Source organism: Manis javanica, chromosome 6 (genome assembly GCF_040802235.1).
Source record: "Manis javanica isolate MJ-LG chromosome 6, MJ_LKY, whole genome shotgun sequence".
NCBI classification, from domain to species: domain Eukaryota; kingdom Metazoa; phylum Chordata; class Mammalia; order Pholidota; family Manidae; genus Manis; species Manis javanica.
The window spans coordinates 55,180,092-55,200,695 of record NC_133161.1 but is presented as its reverse complement, the minus strand read 5'-3'; the positions used below and the strand labels follow the sequence as shown (position 1 = coordinate 55,200,695).

The window sequence follows — 20,604 nt, the reverse complement described above, 5'->3', positions numbered from 1 at the left end:
TGAGTTGAAGATGACTGCTTTCTTGCTATATCCTCACATGGTGGGTAGAGGAAGCTCTGGTGTCTAATTCTCTTTTTATAAGGGCACTAATCCTATCATGGGGGCTCCATCCATATGACATCATCTAACCCTAACTTGCCATGGGTTCCATTTCCTAATGCCATTACACTGGTGCTTAGGAATTCAACATATGAACTGGGGATGGGAGAGAACAAACATTCAGTTCATAACATGGTCTAATTCCCTGTTCCCTCCCTTGGGCTGGACAGAGCAGAGTAGAAATGGTTTGCAAAGTTTTGGCAGGTTTGTGGGCTGCCCCAGGAACTGTAAACTATCTTGCCTGACTTGGACCTGATCAAGTTATTTGGACAGGAAATGGCATAGTTTTGATCTCAGACTGAAAGACATAGAAGACACCAATGGGCACTGCGGCACGTAAAAACTTCAAAAAGACTTCATACTTGTGGACACCTGGTACTAAGAGATTGGTCATGGGTAGAGAAATGCAAGAGAATAGTTTAGGCCCCAAGAAATAGTTTATGTGTGACTTTTTTGGAAATTAAGGCATTTAAAAGCAACCAGTAAAATAAGGGGTTGTGGGAGCACACACACAGGCCCAGACAGAACAGATACCTAGAAAGGATTTGAGAAAACCGTAAGATCACCTCAGGATTCAGAAGTTCATGATTAGTAAAATGTCTTCTGTGCCAGTCTGCAAAGACTGGGGAAAATGGCTGTTTTTCCAAATGCCCAAATTTCAAAAAAGATCACAAGGCATATAAAGAAATAGGAAAACATGGCTAATGTAAAGAAACAAAATAAACCTCGAGAAACAGTCTCTGAAGAAACACATGCTTCAGGGTTGCTCAACAAAGACTTTAAAGCAGTTATCTTAAATATGCTCAAACAGCTAAAGAAAAACATGAACAAAGAACTAAAACTAGGAAAATGGTAATCGAACAGAGTGAGAATATCAACAAAGAGATATTATAAAAAGAAGTCCAAAAAGAAATTCTGGAGCTAAAAAATAGAATAATTGAATTGAAAAATTCACTAGAGGGGTTCACCAGCCAACTCAGTCAGAAAAAGAACTGGCAAATTTGAAGACAGGTCATTTGAGATTTTCAAGTGTGAACAACAAAAAGAAAAAAGAAGACAAGCAAGCAGAGCCTAAAGGACTTACGGGACGTCAGCAGATAAACACATGCACACATGAGATTCCCCAATGGAGAGAGAGAAGAGGACAGAGAGATTATGTGAAGAAATAATGGCTGAAAACTTCTCATATTTGAGGAAAGACATAGATATTAAAATCCAAGAAGCTCAATGAAATTCCAGTAGAGCAAACCCAAATAGACCCACAGCTAGGCACATTATAACCAGGCTGTCAAAAGCCAAAAAAAAGAGAGAAAATCTTGAAAGGAGCAAGAAAAGCAACCTGTTATGTACAAAGGATCCCCAATAAGATTTAGTGGACTACACAGCAGAAACCTTGCCAGGACAGAAAGAAGTGGAATCATATAGTTTAATTGCTTCAAGAAAAACCAAAACAAAATCTTTCAACCAAGAATCTGCCAAAACTATCTTCCAAAAGTGAGGAAAAAACCTAAGATATTCGCAGATGAACAAAATCTGAATAGAGCTCATTACCACTAAACCTACCCTACAATAAATGCTAAAGGAAGTTGTTCAAGTTGAAATGAAAAGAAACTAGACAGTAAGGAGAAGTCATATGAAAATAAGAAGTGTCTAGGAAAGGTAAATAGATACACAAATATTTTAAAATAGTATTTTTAGATTTCAGTTTATAACCCCACTTTTGGTTTCCTATATGATTTAAAAGACAATGCATAAAAATAACTATATATCTACAGTCAGTGGGTAAACAAAATATATACATGCAATTGTGACATCACTGACATAATAGGGGAGAACCATAAAAGAATAGTTTTATATGCATTTGAAGTTAAGCTGATATCAATTTTTGAGAGACTGTCATTACTTAGGGATATTATATGTAATCCAAAGGGAATTATCTATAGAATATACATAAAAGGAAATGAGAAAGGAATCAAAAGTGTCACTTAAAAAAATCAGTGAAACCCAAATAAAGTCAATAGTGGGTTAAGTGACAAAAAAAGCTATAAGACATATAGAAAACAAATAACAAAATGAAAAAATGAAGTGCTGCCCTATCAGTAATTAGTTTAAATGTAAATAAACTCCCTAATCAAAAGATACAGATTGGCAGAATCTGTTAAAAAAAAAAACAGGATTCAGTTATGAGCATCTATAAACACTCATTCTAGATCTAAGGATACACATAGTTTGAAAGTGAAAGGATACAAAAAGATATCCCAGGCCAATAGCAACCTTAGGAAAATAGAGATGGCTATACTTATATCAGACAAAATAGATTTTAAGCCAAAGGCTATCACAAGACAAAAGCAATATTATATAATGATGAAATTGTCAAATCACCTGGAAGATATAACAACTATAAATATATATGCATGAAACACCAATGCACCTAAATATATAAAGCAAATACAACAGATGAAAACATGGAATGCAGTAAAAGCAGTAGTAGGAGGGAAATTTATAACTTAAATATATACACTGAAAAGAAAAAAAGGTCTTAAATCAACAACCTAACTTTATGTCTTAAGAAACAAAAAATAAAAGAACAAACTAAATTCAAACCTAGCAGAAAAGAAAATAATAAAGATAAGATCAGAGGTAAATAAAATAGAGAATAGAAAAGCAACAGAGAAAATCAATATAACCAAGAGATGGTTCTTTGGAAAGATGAACAAAATCGATAAAATTTTAGGCATATTGACTAAGGAAAAAAAGAATACCCATAACTAAAATCAGAAATGAAAGAGGGGATATTCCCTATTTTATAGAAATTTAAAGGATTATAATACTGTAAACAATTGCACTTCCAACACTCTGGATAACCTGGAAAAGGTTCTAGATACACACAGTGTAGCAAGACTGAATCATGAAGACATAAAATCTATTACTGTTTCTGATTTTGAAACTTATTATTATGAAGCTATGGTAATCAAACAGAATGGTACAGGCATAACAATAACATATATAGAGACCAATGAATTAGAACAGAGAGCCCAGATATAAACCCTCACATATTTAGACAACTGATTTTCAACAAGGGTACAAGACCATAGAACTGAGGACAGACAGTCTTTCCAACATACAGTGTTGAGAAAACTGGATTTCCACATGGAAAAATTAAATTAAATGAAAGGTGAACCCTTACACCATATATGAAACTGAACTTAAAATGGATGAAGACCTAAACATCAGAACTAAAACTATAAAACTCTTAGGAGAAAACGTAGGGGAAAAACTTCATGACATTGGATTTAGCAGTGATTTATTGGATATGGTATTAAAAGCACAGGGAAAAAGAAAAAAACAGATAATTTGGACTTCATCAAAACTAAAATCTTTATGCAACAAAGGACACTATCAAGAAAATGAAAAAACAAACCATGGAATTGGAGAAAATATTTGCAGACCATCTATGTGATTTGGAATCGATATCCAGAATATATAAATAATCCTACAACTTCTCAACAAAGTAAAAATGAAGAACTTTATTTTAAAATGGGCACAGAACTTGAATAGATACTTCTCCAAAGAATATATACAAGTGGCCAATAAGCACAAGGGAAGATGTTCAGTATCACTAGTCATCACTGAAATGCAAATCAAAACCACAATGAGATATCAGTTCACACCCACTAGGGTGACTCTTATAAAAATAAAACATAGGAAATAACATGTCAGCAAGGAATAGGAGAAATTGGAGTGCTTATGCGTTGCTAGTGGGGATGTAAAATGGTGCAGCCTCTGTGGAAAACAATATAGCAATTCCTCAAAAAATTAAACATAGAATATAATCCAATAATTTTACTTTTGGGTATTTACCCAAAAGAATTGAAGCAGGATATCAAAGAGATGTTGGCACACCCATGTTCATAGCAGCAATATTCCCAATAGCCAAAAGGTGAAGGAAACCCAAGTGTCCACTGACAGATGAATGGATTAGTCAAAATGTTGCAAAGATATATTAGGGACTATAGTTTAGCCTTTAAAATAAATGAAATTTTGACACATGCTACAATATGTATGAACCTTGAAGACATTCTGATCAGTGAAATAAGCGAGTCACAAAAAAGTTAAATGTTGTGTGATCCATGAATGTTGTTAGTTCCTCAGAGTGGTCAAATTCTTAGAGGCAGAAAGTAGAATGGTAGTGGCCAGTGGCTGAAAGAAGAGGAAACTTAGTGTTGAATAGGTATGGTTTCAGCTGCAAAAGATAAAGAAGTTCTGGAGATAGACAGTGGTGATGATTGCATAATTATGTGAATGTACTTAATGCCACTGAACTGTACTCTTAAAAATTGTCGAAGTGGTAAATTTTATATTATGTACATTTTACCACAAAAAAAAAATTCTGGATTTTTTATAAAACTTCTGAGGAAAGTTCAGAATTAGGGAACTCTTAAGGTGAGTAAACAACTGTGGGTGGGCAGATTGGAAAGAACGTTGGCAGCAAATAGCTCATTCATATAATTCTCATTTAACTTTTGGCTTCACTCTTCCTAGCAAATTTAATGTCCTAAGTGAAATGCTGGACTAAGAGTTCTGAAAGTGGTAGTACAAATGTTTTATTTCCAATATTCACAAGATACTTTTGATATTATTTATTGCACCATTATTTTACACAAAATGTATACAAACATTACAGGCTTTTATATATAATGCTCAGAGAATAAATAAAGCAAATATCCTGGTAGGGTGAGTGCCTGACTAAGCTTTTGATTGCTGAGGCATCCATTTCAACAGATACCTATCTCAAATAAACATATTGTCAGGTCTATGACATAGCTGCTAACAAAACATCCAGACAAGGAATTAGGCCACCCCACCCATGAAATTCTCTCCATCAGAAAGTGCTGAGTATCCTAGAACTGCTTGAGTGGCCCCACTTCTCCCTTCCTGTGCCCTAATTCCTGCTCCTGTGCTTTAAATTAGCCAATAAGAGTGAACTCACAAAACCCTAGACACCTCTCAGACCCTAATAAAAGCAGAGCCCCAGTTCTGGGCACTCTATCCATGACCTTGCTGTGTGACCCTCAGTCCTCATGCCATGTACCCTCCAGGACTTGGGAGTAATAAATCTCGTTCCTCAAAGTCCCCTGATGGCTTTTGCTGAAGTGCATCCAACAGTCATAAAAAGAACCACAAAAGCTGTTTCAGCCACCACATCAGCCCCCATGGGGGAAATGTCTGTGGGGGCTTTTGCAAGTAATAGCGACTGGGGAGACTGCCTAAGAGTATTCCGGGGGTGATAGCATCACTATCAATAGTCTGGACCCACACAACAATCCTTATCAAAGTCACTGGCACATCTGGTAGGAAAAACCAAGAAAACTTGTTTTCTGTGCTCAAACATATCACCATATTTTAAATCATTTTGCTTTGCTTCAGTATTTCTCTGGATGGAGCCAGTTTCCACATTGGAAGCTGTTGTCAGCATCTACTGGGCAAATCTGATAAACCCTTACATGGGACTCCATGCCAACACAATTCCTGAACTGTCTTATCAGGACTATTCAGCCCTCTGCCCCAAATTGTCACCGTTCTGATCAGACAGCATTTACCATGAAGAGAGTCATTAACTTCATAAGGAACAATACAAATACCCTTAGAGGCGACCATGCATAAAACTTGAACTCCTGTAGCCACAGGGTAGTGTGTGCAAGCAGAAGTTAGAAGGTAGAAGTATCTATGAACACAAGAAGGGAAAGCACCAGGAGGGCAGAAAATGCTTTAGAAAAGAATGCTTAATGAGCTAAGAACAAACTTCTGTTTTATACCATCACTGTAGAAAAATCTTCAAAAGGAGGAGCTATATATTAGCTTTACTATGAATAATAATCTTTCTTCTAGTAGAAAATGAAATCTCTTTCTTTCCTATTCATCTGCATTGAATCAAAAATTTTTAGTAGAAAAATATTTCCTTATATCCATCAACTAATACAGGGGGAAAAAAAATCTGTGGTCTACTGAATTATTTCAATGGAAGCCAACCACATCGAAAGGAATAGCCTAGCTTTCCAAGGCTTTAAGAAGTTGTGAAGCCTGTGAAGTTTAATATATGAGAGATGTAACACCACTGCGTATTAGCTGGGGATTTCTTACAAAGAGCATCTGCCCTTTGCAGTTGCCAGAGTGGGGTTTCCCTGCCATTAGATAGAAGTACTGTCCGAATGTTAATTCGATAACTATGATTGTTGTAAGCCGAATCATATTAAGAGGTATCTTAACAAGGCAGCTGCTTTGGAAGCCAACTATAAAAGGTACAAAATATCACTGGAAAAAATAGTAATATGATGCCAGCTGACACAGATTTCTACATGGGCCCTCTTACATGACTGGCAACAGGTCAATTGGCCCTGATTTCCCTGAAACAGATAGCACTCCAGAGTGGAAATAAAACACACTCATCACTCACTAGCCTGCCTCTATTGCAGCTTTTTGCCACAGATTCGTGTAAGGTTATGCGGAGCCTCTTATAGGTCTTCATTCCCAGGACTCGCAAGGCTCCTGAAGTGAGGAGTTTCAAAGCAGATTAGCAGAAAACAGGTGATTTATGTTTTTGCTTAAAAATGGAAACCATTTAATTTGCTTACAAAGAATATATTCATTTCAGAAAATCATAAAAGAAAACCAAAGAGGAAAAATTGGAAATAGCTTGTTTCCATAGAAAGTATGGGTGGGGCAGATGGTGGAAAAGAATTATCTCTACCTTTTGTGGATGTAAGTGACTGATTTTATGCAATAACAAGTAATGGAAAATTTGTGAAATAGACAATCTCCTGTTTGATAATTTGAAATATTCTGTTGTGTTCAGTCCAAGTAATATAGTCTTAATTATGAAGATAAAATGTATTAATAACGAATGAGTTTACCTCAAACTCTGCTAAAGAAATGTTTTTAAATGTTTACAACAAAAATACTAAATTAAGTAGGTCAAAATATTAAATTGAATAAAATCATGAAATATTTTAAGTCAGTTTGAAGTGGTCATCAATAATTAGGGTACCCACAATGTCAATCTAGCCCTAGCTGCAAAAATTGTTAAAGACAACTTTATTAAATGCATGTTAGTGCACTAATAGTATTGGAAATAATTAAAATATGAGTAGGAAACTGCTAAATAATTCACATCCTTCTTGAATATTGACTTTACTATTTTGTTAGGGTTTTTGAAGGTGGGATTACAACTTTCGGCTAACAGGGGATAACTTACCTACTGCCATTTCCAGACTGAATGGCTTCCTAAGCATTCAGTACAGGCACACCTCAGGATATTGTGGGTTCAGTTCCAGACCACTGCAATAAAGCAAATATCACAATAAAGTGAGCCAAATGAATTTTTTGGTTTCCCAGTGCATGTAAAAGTTATGTTTATGCTACACTGTAGTCTATTGTATGCCATAACATTATGTCTATAAAAACATACAAATCTTAATTTTAAAATACTTTATTTGCTAAAAAAAACGCTAACCATAATCTGAGCTTTCATTGAGTTGTAACATTTTTTGCTGGGAAGGGTCTTGCCTCGATGTTGATGAGTGCTGACTGATCAGGGTAGGGGCTGCTGAAGGCTGTGTGGCTGTGTAATTCCTTAAAATAAGACAATGACTTTTGCTGCATTGATTGGCTTTTCCTTTCATAAATGATTTCTCTGTAGGATGCAATGCTGTTTGATAGCATTTTACATTTACATTTTATATTTTTAAGAATCAGAGTCAATCCTCTCAAACCCTGCCTCTCCTTTATCAACCAAGTTTATGTGATATTCTAAATCAATTATCATCATTTCAACAATCTTCACAGCATCTTCACCAAGAGTAGATTCCATCTCAAGAAACCACTTTCTTTACTCATCCACAGGAAGCAACCGGCATCTGTTAAAATTTTATCATGAAATTGCAGCAGTGAAGCAGTGAACACCTTCAGGCTCCACTTCTAATTCTAGTTCTCTTGCTATATTCACCACATCTGTAGTTACTTCCTCCATTGGAATCTTGAGCCCTCAAAGTTATCCATGAGGATTGGCATCACCTTCTTTCAAATCCCTGTTAATGTTGATAATTTGATCTTTTTCCATGAGGCATGAAAGTTCTTAATAGCATCTAGCATGCTAAGTCCTTCCCAGAATATTTTCAGTTTACTGTGCTGGGATCCATCAGAGGAATCACTATGTGTGGCAGCTATAGCATTATGAAATTTATTTCTTTAATAATAAGACTTGAAAGTCAAAATGACTCTTTGATCCATGGGCTGCAGAATGGATGTTGTGTTAACAGTCATGAAAACAATATTAATCTCTTTGTCCATCTTCATCAGAGCTCTTGGCAACCAGGTGCATTGTCAATTAGCAGTCATACTGTGAAAGGAATCCTTCTTTTCGGAGCAGTAGGTCTCAACAGTGGGCTTAAAATTTTCAGTAAACCATATTGAAAACATATGTGCCATCATCCAGACTTTGTTGTTCGGTCCTAGGATTTTTGGAATGGCCAATGAACACTGGCTTCAACTTAAAGTCACCAGCTGCATTAGCCCTGAACAAGAGAGTCAGCCTGTCCAGTATTGACTTCTCTCTAGCTATGAAAGTCCTAAATGGTACCTTCTTCCAATAGAAGGCTGTTTTGTCTATTGAAAATCTGTTGTTTAGTGGAGCCACCTTCATTAATGATCTTAACTAGATCATCTGGATCACTTGCTGCAGCTTCTCCATTGGCACTTTTTTTGTTATAGAGATGGCTTCTGTCCTTAAACCTCATGAACCAACCTCTACTAGCTTCAGACTTTTCTTCTGCAGTTTCCTCACCTCCCTCAGCCTTCACAGAACTGAAGAAAGTTAGGGCCTTGCTCTGGATTAGGCTTTGGCTTAAGGGAATGTTGTGGGTTTCTTATCATCCATGTTCACTGGAGTAGCCCTTTTAATTTCCTTCAAGAACTTCTCCTTTAAAGTCACAACTTGGCTAACTGTTTGGCACAAGAGGCCTAGATTTTACAAGAGGCCCAGCTTTTGGGATATCTCAGCTTTCAACAAACCTTCCTCACTAAGCTTAATCATGTCTAGGTCTTCATTTAAAGGGAAAGACATGCAAGTCTTCCTTTCACTTGAACACTTAAGAGGCCACTGTAGGGTTATTAATTGGCCTGATTTTAATATCCATGTGTCTCAGGGAATAGGAGCTCAAGGAGAGGGAGAGAGATGGAGAAATAGCTGGTGGGTGGAGCAGTCAGAACCACACATTTATCAATTCGATTCCCCATCTTATATCGGTTCGGTTCATGGGGTCCTGAAATAAGCATAATAGTAATATCAATGATGAATGATCAAAGATCACCATAACAAATACAACACTAATGAAAAAGTTTGAAATATTTAAAGAATTACCAAAATGTTACACAGAGACACAAGTGAGTAAATACTGTTGGGAAAATCACAGCAATGGACTTGCTTGACACAAGGTTTCCACATCCCTTCAACTCATAAAAATGCAGTAACTACAAAAATGCAATAAGGTGAGACTCAACAGACCAAGGTATGCCTGAACATGGATAATTCATTTTTAAGCTACCAAAAAGCTATAAAAGGAAAAAAAATAGATTACACAAAACTCATAAATGAAAGACAAGAAAAATAAAGGTACAGCTTATGAACAGGTCAATAAGAATTCAGAAGATTAAGTACTGCTTAATAGGGATTTAAGTATTTCTTAATAAGGATTATTCTCTGTATTGGATGAGCAAGGGTGGAGACATGGTGTTTACAGGACAAGTGTAAATACCCTTGTGTTACCTTACAGAAAAGAACTCTGCTAGTAGGGAAGCCTTCCCCAGCGTGCTGCCATTAGACCTTCAGTTTCTTAGATCTACCAGGTATTAGTGTAAAAGATGGATATTTGAAGCATTGGTTGTTAACACTGATCAGAAAAAATTTGGTGTTGTACAACGGTGGAAAGAGGAAGTGAGAAAACATGATGGTGGACAGGCCTGGGTGGCCAGAATTGGCTGGTTACACAGGGCGCTGTGTGGGAAAGCAGTAACTACTGGGTATGGAACAGTTTAAAAAGCCAACTTTTGGCTAAAGTAAGCCCACATTGTTGGCACTCTTTACTTCAAAAGGAACTGCAAACTGTGGGTTTAGGGAAGCCAAGCTGGAAGAAGGGTGATGTCACAGAAAATGAAGTGGTAATAGCTTCTCTTGGCATAATGAATGCTAGTGAAACTATACCAAGGAACTGGATTGTGAACCAGGAGCTCTCACCCAGAATGATGGAGACAAGCCGACAACTTCTATATCCCCATCAGTGGGGATATAGAAACTATATGAACACTGGGGGGAACAGGATGAACATATTTTATATAAAGATGTCTATTTTATCTAAGTAATTAACATAGCAAGGCCCTGTCATAATCTTCCTACTTGTTTCTTCCAAATGTAATAATTAGATTTTTCAAATTCTAGAGAAAAATCCCAGGAAGCTGTCTTCCACCCTTTGGAATGCTCTGTAGCTGCAAATGTTTCCCCCTTCTAATCCATTGGAAAACTTGTCTAAAAGCTGTAACAGATTTTACATTTTAACGTCAAAGAAAGAAGGCAATTACTTAGCAGTTTCCAACATGAGCTTTAAAAAACTAAATGGCCGGAAATAAAATTTGCCCTCTACAACCTTCCCGTAGTGCGCCACACAGGATAAGTGTTCAGTAAAGTTTGTTGGACACTCTGTTGGTTGTCTTAGGCTTTCTTCTTAATGAACTTGTTGTGGTATTGAGTGAAATCCCAGTAGCATGGCATGTTTCATTGGGAGGGTTATTTTAACATTTTTGAAAAGCAGGCTAACAAAATCTGAAAGTCATGAGCAGTGCCTGAACCACTCTAGGTCTCTTGGTTTAAATCACTACAATGCTCCTGAAGCTCTGTGTTTCATATGTAATTCCTTTTGCCCTTTGAAGAATTTTATTTTTCTTTTTATCTTATATCTGTGATCAGTTTACATGATTTGCTTTTATGATAGGTGACCAGTGTAATTTCTGCAATGCTAACTTAGAAATGAAGCTATCAGGTGACCTGTTCTAATGGGCTCAAGGTGGGGTCTGCTCTGTGTTTAATATGACTGCCTTACAAATATCATTAAATAATGAACTCTCCCTTTATAGACAATAGCTTAGAATTTGATTGGTATGTATGAATTTATTTATATGCACGAGTTTGTTTTCACATTAAAGTTTAAAATGCAGGTACATTACAACTGGCTTAATGGGCATCCAAGCAAATCCCACTTCTCTTTGTCTCCCAAAAACTCCTAGAACAGCTCTGATTCCTACAGGTCCCAATTTGTGTGCAAGAAGTGCTTATTTGCTCCTACATTTTGTAATTACATGACAGATGAACAATAGGCTAATATAAAAAAATAAGTAAATTAGTTACTAACTTAACTGATGCCTAAATTTCTGAACTGGACATACTAAGGCTTCTCCTCCTTCCTGCCACCTTATATACAGTGAACAGTAAGTCGAGGTCACTTCAGTCCTTCATTTGGTCCCAGAAATAAGAATAGTAAAATCTGACCCATCCCAGTTGCAAACATATACTGGACACTTATGAAATGCCAGTCTCTGTGCTATGCAATTAAATATTTTAATCTTTACAACCACACTATGGCATAGGGCCTCAAAGTAAATAATATTCTTGCTTTACAAATAAGAACGTTGAAGTTTCTTTGACATGCCTCCAAGAGTCCCATACCTAGAAAATGCCAGAACTGAGAATCTAAGCCAAGGTCTTAAGTATTATACTTCATTTATACCATGAAACTCAGGTATATTTACAAATTAAGTTGTCAGTAACTGTGGATGTCATTTAGAACCCTTCCTACCTAAAACCTAGGTAGCAGATAAAAGTGGACGCAAGCATGTCTTCAGCTCAGCATAGTTGTGCTTTGAACTTTGGCTTTATGTGCTGGTTGCTAATGCTAGTGATTTAATTTGAAGAGGAATGAGGCAGAATTGTGGATATAAAAGCATCTGTCCATTGCCTGCACAATCCCCAGTAACCTCTCCCTATGGACAGAGCCCTGCATTGCTCAGGCAGTGCTTGTGGTACCAAGTGCTTCTCTTTCTTACCCTAGGCAAAGGAGTAAATCACCCTTGGTCTACACCATCGTAGCTGTCAGATTCTCTTTGGTCGGTTATTCATCCTGAAGAAGTCTTGCAACTGATTTCTTGCCAATATGATATAAGAGGAAGTCAAGACTGAGCTTCTAGAAGGATTTTTCTTTCTTAATAAAAAGGAACATGCATGGCTGGCATAGATCTTTGCCCCTTTTCCTTTTTCTTGCCTGGTAGGTAGACATAATGCTTGTTGGTATGTCAGTCGTGTTGTGACCAAGAAATGACAAGCACACAAATGAAGGACAGAATGCTAAGCACAGCAAAGGATCTGCATCCCAGATGCTATTGTCGAACATCTGCATCAGCTTTGGGCAGCCATCCATTGACATTCACAATATGAGGGGACAAAACACCCTTAATTGTTTAAACTGTCATAGGTAGATTTTCGCTTATCTACAGCAGAATATATTGCTAACTGATAAAAAGCCTCAACACATGACTAACACAATAGGTAACTGACAAACAATTTTGTAGCTATAATGATCAAACTAAAAACCACAAACCCTAAACCTTTGCTGACCCTACCCCTGGGTATCAGCAAGCTCTCTGTCATCCGGCTTGAGTGCTGAACTAGACTCAGGGCCTTTGGGCTCAGAGGACAGAGGGACCACGGTAATGACTTACAGAAACCGTGGGGTATTTGCTTCAGTCATGAAGTATCAGAGACTTTAGGCTAGCAGGTTGATCTAAGATTTTATGATACACTTTAGAACAATAAATGCCTAGGATTTTGAAAAGAGTCCATCGTAATGTCGGCAGAAATGTCTGTGAGTAATCTGAAAAAGAACTTGGAATGGTAGAATTCTGTAAGCCTGGGACTTACTAAAGAGATGTCCCTTCCTGACTGTTAAGTTGTTCATACTAGATTTATGAGAGTTCACAGATTTAGGATCTTCATTACAAAATATTTTCAATTTTATTTCTGATATGCAGTCTGATTTGCAGTATGAATCCCTTCCCACTCCAGGTTTTACTTTATTAATCTGTAATGATTCCCCCACAGACATTGTAATAAACCAAAAAAATTAAAATTGGGCAAGCTTCTCTATATTTACAAAAGTAAAATAATTTGAGAAACATGTTCAAGACTTCAAAAGCATTTCAGGTATTTAGCTGAATTTGAAGATGTCTGGAAAAAGGATAAGGTACATTTATAATTTGTCTTTTTTAAAGAGTTTCCTCCCATTTGGTTTGATACACTTTTGTGTAAAACTTCTAGTTTTATATAAACTATTATTTCCCAACATATTAAGTATTAATATAATGCTTCATATTTCCAAAATGTTTTTCTGACCTTGGAGAAAATACCATTGTGTCAACACAAGCAAAGTGCATGAACTTAATATGTTTATTTTATCATTTGTAGCTAGAGAAATGTAATTATTTAAGTGGGTATAATTTCATGTTTTGGCATCCCTCAAATTACAGTATGAAAATGACTTTAAACTACATCTTGGCCAGGGAGTACATGAAAGACCAATAGGGGAACACTTAAAAACACAAACTCACTCCTCCTGGCGTGCCAGATATCTCAGTATCTGATCAAGGAAAAACTGTATGAACATGTTATTTACTTGGTGCTTTTTTTGGCCATCTCTTTACATTTTTCAAATATTCTTTATCAGGTCAACATGCTGGAGTCATTTGAAAACTAAGTTGCCTGTTGGGAAGGCCAAGAGTCACTCATTGCTTAGGTCCCCATAAGCAAAGATTGGACTAGATGCTTGCACAAGTGTATAATGTCTATAATTATGGAGTAATATATTGTGCATCTGAAACCAATATAATAGTGTATATCTACTTCATTCCAATAAAAGAGGAAAAAGTAGAGCAGGATAAGGGAAATCAGGAGTTAAAGAATAAAAGTATGAAAATTGTGATTTTAAATAGGGTGATCAGAGTGAGCCTTATTTCAGTGGTGCAAATACTCCCATATGATCAATTTCGAGCTACCAAACTTTTGAAGAGTGGCTTGCAAAATCACTGAATATTTAATAATTGGCTCTAATGCACTGGTGAAAGGCTGGCTCTAGAACAAAATTTGAGCAAAGACTTGAGAAAATTGAAGCTTTAGCCAAGCATACATCTAGAGAAAGAACCTTTGGAGAGAGCGGCTAGAGGGAAGCAGTACCTGGAGGATTCGAGGAACAGCAATAGATCAGCTTGCTGGAGCACAGGAAAGAAGTGACGAGGGGAAGAGATGGGATTATATAGGGTGTTATAGACCTTTGTAAGGACTTTGATTTTCACCCTGAGTGACAAGGGAATCCATTGCAGTGTGCTGAGTTGGAGAGTAACATGATCACGTTTTCAAAGGACCACTTTGGCTGCTTTATTGGGAATAGGTTTTAGTAAAACAAATTTAGAAGGGAGACTGGTTTGTCAGTGAAGCTATCAGTCCAGATGGTGATGTTAGCTTGTGCAGGCAGAACTAACCAACTTTACTAATGGATTGGATGTAGGGTGAGAGAAAGAGAATAGCCAAGGCTGACTGCAGAGTTTGGGAACTGAGAGCTACAAAGATGGAGTTGCCTCTGGATTAGATAAAAAAGGCCATGTGTGGAGAAGTTCCAGGGGAAAGATGAATTTTAACAGCTTGTTTTGAGACGTTTGTTAGACAGACAAGCAGAGATATCAGGTAGACAACTTGAAACATATTTCTAGACTTTGGAGAGAGGTCTGGGTTGGGAATATACAATTTGGAGTTACCAAAATGTGGATGCTATTTAAAGTCATACATTAGGAGAAAAACTCCAAAGGAATTAAGTACAGATAGATGAGAAACAAGGACTAAGTCATGAGCATTTCAAACAGTTCTCTCAAGTTGGAGACAATAGAAGGATCAAAAAGGGAAATTGAAAAGGAGTAACAAAGTAGACAAAAGTGAGTACAGGTTCCTAGGAGCCATGTAAATAAAGAATATTAAATATGGATTTAATATCTCTTCTTATTGAGTTGCATATTTTTTCCGAATGATGTTTTTTGCTCATCCTAAATGTGTGTCATCTAGGCTTTAAAAATTAAAGAATTAACATTATAATAAAATGATGTTTAGTTGGAGGTAATAGCCTCTTACCATAGCAATGATTTTTTTAAAAAAGCATCTATTTTAGTAATTTTAATTTGATTTGCGTTCATTTCAAAAAGTAATCTGAGATCTTTTGTTAGGTATTTCACTATCAAATCAGAATTTTATTATCATTTTGTGGATGTTTTGGGCATCCAGAACTGAGTTGATTATAATCCTTAGTTCATAACATACTCTTAGCATTGCCTGTTCTGCTCTTGCATAGCTATTTATATATTTATATTTTGTATAGCTATTTACATATTATATATGTTTGTATTTAACACCCATAAGCCCCCACCTAAAATCCAGCATCGCACCCCAAAAAAAGTTAGGATCTTGAAAATTACCTAATTTAATTATATTATTTGTCTACCATTTTATTCTTTTGGCTTCCTTTACCCAAGAAAGCATCCTTTGAATCTTATGTTTATCATCCTTGTCATGCTTTACTTATCTTGCAGATTTAGTGCATACATAAGTATCCCTTTAAAAGTATATTTCATTTTAGTTTATCTCTTTTTATTTTATAAAATGGGTAAAATGTTTACTATTATGAGATTTTTTCATATAATGTATTGCTGATTCACACATATTGTTTTGTGTTTGAGTAGTTCAATCATTTTGACTGCTGTATAATACTCCACTATGTGACTATATTCCTTTTGTCCATCGTCACATTATGGACCCTTGTTTCCAGATTTTTGCCAGTGTGAAACAATACTATTATCAACACTTTTATATATTTCTCCTGATCTGTACATACTTGCCCCATTGGTCTCCTTCTAGCCCTGAAAAATATTACACTATCTTTATTACCATAGCTTTATTAATAATTTTTAATTTTCTCATGAAGCAAGCATACCAATTTGTCCTTCTTTGATTGTATCTTATCATTTCTTGGTCATTTGCCCTTTTGTATAAATTTTAGTATCTCCCAAAATTTGTTAAAAATGTTTAATGTAATTGGATTGGAACTATAGATAAATTGGGAATAAGAATTGGCTTATAGACTTATGGAGGCTGGCAAATCCAAAATCTGATTTAATTGTCCCCATTCAAGTCTGAGTCTGGAAGTTGACAGGCTGCTGTAGAACCAGGAAAAGTCAGTGTCTAAGTTTGAAGGCCATCAGACTAGAAGAGGTGATGTTCCAGTTTATAGGCAATCAAGCAGGAAAATTCTTTGTTACTCAGGGGAAACCTTTTGTTTTATTCAGTCTTTCAACATATTGGTTGAAGCCCACTGACATTATGAAAGGCAGTTGCTTTACTAAATCACTAATTTAAAGGTTAATCTCACCTAAAAATACTCTCACAAAACCCCCAGAATAATGTTTAACCAAACACTTTGCACCTCATGGCCCAGTCAAGTTAAGAATGAAAAATTAACTATCTCATTCATTTATTTAGAAAATTCTGTGACTTTCTCTTGTCATTTGTTAATATGATGACTGGTAATTGATTTTCTAATGAGAAATGCACTTCATAAGTTATTTTTATATATGTAACAATTTATTTTTGCTAGTATTTGACTGAGTTTTTGCATTCATCTTCTTATGTGAGATTTGCCTATAATTTCCCTTATACTCTCATTTACATTTGGAAATAGTTATTTAAACCACTTAAGATGAATAAGGAAGTTTTTTTTATTTCTCTCTTTTCTTAAATAACTTACCAGCTTTTTTGTTTTTTGAGCATTATAAGAAATTGCCTGTGAAAACCATCTGGACCTAATATTTTCTAGTTGGGAAAATATTAATTCAGTTTATTTTAATGGTTATCAAAACCATTCATATGTCTTATATGTTAGCAATTTTAGTTAGTTACATCTTTCTAGGAATTTGTCCACTGCTGCTAAGCTTTCAAATTTAATGGCATACATTTCTTATAATTTCATTTTACTAATGTTGTTTATAACCTGTCATTTCTAATAATTATTTTTGTGCCTTCTCTTATTTTCTCAGTCTCACCAAAAGCTTGTAAATTTATAAGTTTTTTCAGAGATTAAACTTTTATGTTTTTTTCTCAGAATCATAGTTGTTTTATATTTCTGTAATGGTCAGATAGTAAATATTTTCAAATGTGTGGGCCATATGGTCTCTATAACGCTACACAACCCTGACATTATGGTATAAAAGCAGCCATGATCTATAGTACATGAATTGGTGTGGTTGTGTTCCAATAAAACTTTATTTACAAAAATATCCAACTGGCCCACAGGCTACAATTCACTGACCTCTGTTCTATTTCAATAATTTCCACTCTTATCTGTTTTAACTATTTATAATTTCTTTGGGAATTTTCCGTTATTTCCCTGGTTCTCTAGCTGGATGCTTAACTCATTAATTTTTGGCTCTCTTTCATTCTAATAATAAAATATTATTAAAATGCAGTGCTTTGCTGGAATTCTATATGTTTTGATAAAAATGTATTCCTTAATGTGTAGTTAAGACCATCTCTTTTAAAAATGAGTTAAGTAACTGAATAATTTTTTCGTAAGTGCAAATGAGCACAGATCCTCTCAAGTGCAGCTTTGATAACAGCATTGTAGAACTAAAAAGTTAGGCCTTAGAATACAGGATTTTCTGTATGATTCAAAGAGAAGGACAGATATTTTCAGGCAAAGAAGTCCCTAAAACTTAAGGCAGTGTCTAACGGAAGCTATTAAACACAAAGCAATCAAAGAAAAGGAGCAGATAAAGATCTAGAAACCCAGTAGTGCAGGAAGGTGGTATTGCTCATGTTGCAAGTTAGGGTGTCAAAAAGCAGAGGCTGAGATGACATTTGGGAGATTAATACCTGTGGAAGGGAGCAGAAGGAGCCAGAGAGGAAGTCAGATGGGGATGCAGACCCTATAAAAGATCGGCCAACCCCACAGGAGATTTGGGATTAGAATAGCCTTTCAGAGTTATCCAGCATTGAGCAGGCCCATCACTGGATGTGAACTGCCCCAGGAAAAGTGTGACTTTGACCCACACAATCCTCTGTAACTGAGGAAAACTCTGAAGGGGCTGACAGCTGGAGGCTACCTGCTTTCAGAGAGGGTACTGTATCCTCCAGTGAAATAAGATCTGAGCAGCACATGTGCCTATTCACCACAATCTCCAGCTTGATTCCTAACACCATGTTCAGCCACATGAATCATGCCATTGGGCGTGCTTTTTAGAATTCCATTCTAAAATGTAAACATCGGTTTGGGCTGGATTTTTCACATCCCTGAAACTTCCTGTTAAGCCATCCACCACAGCACCTCACCTTGATTGCCAAGATTTAGCCTGATGGAGAGCGAGAGATTGGAATCCTCAATTTCCCAGAATACTGGTCCTGTCTAATTAGCAACACGCACTGTTATTTTTTATTTAGGTTCTCCTTATCAAATGTAAAGATGTTTATATTCTGACAAAGAAACTAAATGCCAGTAAAGAATCACCATCACCTAGTGAATTAGGAAAGGTTAAATTTGCCAAATGAAGAAACAGTTATTTTCTCACATTCCTTAACTCTGAAAATTGATATCCGTTTTTGAGAAAAGAAAATTACCCAGAATATATGAAGCTTTATCACAGGCATGTTAAAGATACATACAAACAAGGCTAGAGGGTAGACCGAGCTCCTGAGAAGTACATCAGGAGGATAGTTAAGACTGCCATTGACATATGTAATATGAATACATTCCTTTTCACAATGTAAAACCTAACTTTATGTGTCCATAATAAATGAATGACTTTTTTTTTTTTTAAGTTTTGCTCTACTTTCCACTCTGGCTATGTGTTGATATTTAAAAGTTGCAAAATGCTATGATTTTCCAGAATATTTGGCAAGATTATATTAATAATTTTTGGGGGAAATATTCTCCCTGTCTACTTTCTTGTGTGTGTATGTGTGTGCCCTGAAGAAACTAAACCATTTCCAGGGGGTAAGGGGACAAGACTCATCTTCTAAAGCCTTTCTCATCAATCTTTGTCTTTGAAATTTTTTATTCTTTTAGCCAAAGAAATGCATGGCTATATGTAGCATAGCTCAGAAAGAGAAAGGTTTGCCTTTTTGGCTTCTTCCCAAGCTATAAATCGCTTGAGGTAGTATAAGTTGAGTAAACACCATCTCTTCAGTGCATCCAAAATTTTTAGCCCTAGATATCTGCACTCTATAAATGTGCATGAAACCCCAGATTCCCAGTGACTTAAAAATCACTAGTATATGCAGACATTAATGGCAATAATGCAGTCAAGGAATGTTCAATATCTTCTACTCCATGGCTAAAAAATATTTCTCAGTGTCTTGCTGTTTAAGGCCACAGTGCAAAATGCTTTGTACTGTGCATAATATTATATGAACTCACCATCAAATGTGAAGTGTTCTCCCTTGCCTCTAGAATTAATCACATCAGCATTTGCTCTTTTTGTTTCATCTTGTCTAATTTTTAAAAATCATATATTATTTGTGAACTGTGTCAAACCTGAATAAAAATAATATGGTAAATAATTCCAACTGCCAGATGCTGACTCTTTTAAAGAGTGTTGTCGATCTCCTTACACATTATTTGTCACAAAGTGTACATAGTGTAACTCAGAATTCAGTTGTCTTGATTGATTGGCAGCCAGACTGACAAAAACCACAGCTGCCATGGCAAATTTTCTCAGTTCCACTTTACGGGGTGTTAACTGAGAAGCAAAATTTTGACCTTTTAATGATTGAGTCTTCGGTATTTTTCCCAAACAGCACTATCCAAGGGACAGGAAGTGGTTCCTATTAACCTATAGGACACATTTAATTGGGAGGACTGTCTAATTGAGACATCTTCCAGATACTCCATTTAAACATAATGATCTATAATGGCAGTAACTGCCACTTAATTAGGAGAGTAATTTTGATACATCAGAAAGTAACCAAACCATGAAAGAGTGCTGCTTTCCTATTAAAAGTGTGAGTTTCCTATGAGCTCAGAAATTATATTTTTACTTTTCTAAACCCTCAGTTCCTGTGATATTGGGGCAATTTCCTAGCATTTTAGCCTCATTGCTATCCTAAATTCTAATTAATAAGGGCTGATCAATTTAAGAACATGATCTTGGAAGACATAAAGGAAAAGAATGAAAATATACTGTATCAGGGGCTATATTATGTTTTTAAACATATGATATCTACTTGGATGTTCACAAGATATTATTACTCATATTTTTAAAATAAAGAACCTGAGGGTCAAAGAGGTTAAGTAACTTGCTTGAGATTACATAGCAAATAGA

The 20,604-nt window shown here is 35.9% G+C and overlaps 1 long non-coding RNA gene across 3 annotated transcripts in view; it reads right to left on the bottom strand.

Moving 5' to 3' along the window:
- LOC140849898 (uncharacterized) overlaps positions 1-20,604 on the bottom strand; it is a 187,943-nt gene that overhangs the window by 123,105 nt on the left and 44,234 nt on the right. For all 3 annotated transcript variants that reach the window (XR_012132260.1, XR_012132259.1, XR_012132258.1), the window contains exon 2: positions 7,352-7,434. This is a non-coding gene — a long non-coding RNA (uncharacterized lncRNA). The remainder of the gene's footprint in view (positions 1-7,351; positions 7,435-20,604) is intronic.